This window comes from Triticum aestivum, chromosome 1A (assembly GCF_018294505.1).
Source record: "Triticum aestivum cultivar Chinese Spring chromosome 1A, IWGSC CS RefSeq v2.1, whole genome shotgun sequence".
Taxonomy (NCBI): Eukaryota; Viridiplantae; Streptophyta; class Magnoliopsida; order Poales; family Poaceae; genus Triticum; species Triticum aestivum.
Window position 1 is genome coordinate 132,591,174 of NC_057794.1, and position 2,405 is coordinate 132,593,578.

The window sequence follows — 2,405 nt, forward strand, 5'->3', positions numbered from 1 at the left end:
GCCAAGGAGTATGGAAGGTGGATTCCTACAGGCAGTCGGCTCTGATACCAACTTGTGACGCCCCCGATTCAATCGTACACTAATCATACACGCAAACGTGTACGATCAAGATCAGGGACTCACGGGAAGATATCACAACACAACTCTAAAAATAAAATAAGTCATACAAGCATCATAATACAAGCCAGGGGCCTCAAGGGCTCGAATACAAGTGCTCGATCATAGACGAGTCAGCAGAAGCATCAATATCTGAGTACAGACATAAGTTAAACAAGTTTGCCTTAAGAAGGCTAGCACAAACTAGGCTACAGATCGAAAGAGGCGCAGGCCTCCTGCTTGGGATCCTCGTAACTACTCTTGGTCGTCGTCAGCGGGCTGCACGTAGTAGTAGGCACCTCCGGCGTAGTAGGAGTCATCATCGACGATGGCGTCTGGATCCTAGACTCCATCATCTGGTCGCAGCAATCGGGTAAAGAAAAGGGGAAAAGGGGGAACAAGGCAACCGTGAGTACTCATCCAAAGTACTCGCAAGCAAGGAGCTACACTACATATGCATGGGTATATGTGTAAAGGGCCATATCAATGGACTGAACTGCAGAATGCCAGAATAAGAGGGGGAAAGCTAGTCATGTCGAAGACTACGCTTCTGGCAGCCTCCGACTTGCAGCATGTAGAAGAGAGTAGACTGAATTCCTCCAAGTAGCATCGCATAGCATAACCCTACCCGGCGATCCTCTCCTCATCGCCCTGTGAGAGAGCGATCACCGATTGTATCTGGCACTTGGAAGAGTGTGTTTTATTAAGTATCCGGTTTTAGTTGTCATAAGGTCAAGGTACAACTCCAAGTCGTCCTGTTACCGAGGATCGCGGCTATTCGAATAGATTAACTTCCCTGCAGGGGTGCACCACATAACCCAACACGCTCGATCCCATTTGGCCGGACACACTTTCCTGGGTCATGTCTGGCCTCGAAAGATCAACATGTCGCAGCCCTACCTAGGCACAACAGAGAGGTCAACATGTCGGTCTAAATCCTATGGCGCAGGGGTCTGGGCCCATCGCCCATTGCACACCTGCACGTTGCGTACGCGGCCGGTGAGCAGACCTAGCAACCTCCATTACAAAGGAAGTTGTGTTACGCGGTCCAACCCGGCGCGCGCCCCTCAGTCGCTGACGCCACGAAGGCTTCGGCTGATACCACGACGTCGAGTGCCCATAATTGTCCCCGCGTAGATGGTTAGTGCGTATAGACCAAATGGCCAGACTCAGATCAAATATCAAGATCTCGTTAAGCGTGTTAAGTATCCGTGAATGCCGAACAGGGCCTGGCCCACCTCTCTCCTAGGTGGTCTCAACCTGCCCTGTCGCTCCGCCACAAGTAACAGTCGGGGGCCGTCGGGAACCCAGGCCCACCTCTACCGGGATGGGCCACCTACCCCTTCAGCCCCCATCTCCGAACAGTATCACAGGTAAGGTAACAGTGTAAAGTATATAGTATATGCCCGTGATCACCTCCCGAAATGATCACGGCCCAGTAGTATAGCATGGCAGACGGACAAGAGTGTAGGGCCACTGATGGAACACTAGCATCCTATACTAAGCAGTATGATAGCAGGTAAAGGTAACAACAGTAGTAGCAAGGACAGGCTATGCAGCAGTATAGGATTAACTTAAAGTAGTAACATGCTACACTACTCTAATGCAAGCAGTATAGAGAAGGGTAGGCGATATCTGGTGAACAAGGGGGGGGGCTTACCTGGTTGCTCTGGCAAGAGAGAGGGGTCGTCAACACAATAGTCGAACTGGTGGTCGCCGGCAGTCTCGGGGTCTACCGGAAAGAAGTAACGGGGGGAACACAATAAATAATAGAGCAATCAAAGCAACATAAAGCATAACATGGCAATACGCGATGCTAGAAGATCTAACGCAGGGATAGGTGATACCGGCGAAGGGGGAAAACATCCGGGAAAGTATTCCCGGTGTTCCACATTTTCGGACAGAAGGACCGAAGGGGGAAAGTTGCGTGTTCGATATGCTAGGGGTGTGGCGGACGAACGGGCTGCGTATCCGAATTCGTCTCATCGTTCTGAGCAACTTTCATGTACAAAGTTTTTTCATCCGAGCTTCAAATTATTTTATATTAATTCTTAAAGTTTTAATCAATTTTCTAAGTTTTCTGGGTTTAATTTTAGTTTGAAATTAAAAGAATAAATTGCTACGGGTACCCAGAGTTGTACCCAACAGAATGTATGTGTGGCTGGCAGGTGGGGCCAATGGGGTCCAGTCAGCATTTGACCAGTCAACTATTGACTGGTCAGCTGGGTCAAACATGACCCACGTGTCATGGACTAGGTCAACCCAGTCAACAGTTTGACTAGTCAAACTAGATAGGGGACCCACATGTC

General features: G+C 49.5%; 1 long non-coding RNA gene across 1 annotated transcript in view; it reads right to left on the reverse strand.

The window, feature by feature from the left end:
• Nucleotides 1-404: 404 nt before the first annotated feature.
• The window catches only part of LOC123107280 (uncharacterized), a 3,175-nt gene continuing 1,174 nt past the window's right edge, over nt 405-2,405 (reverse strand). Inside the window, exons 2-3 of the long non-coding RNA XR_006451645.1 lie at nt 1,757-1,828; nt 405-452 (exon numbers count right to left, since the gene is read on the reverse strand). This is a non-coding gene — a long non-coding RNA (uncharacterized lncRNA). The remainder of the gene's footprint in view (nt 453-1,756; nt 1,829-2,405) is intronic.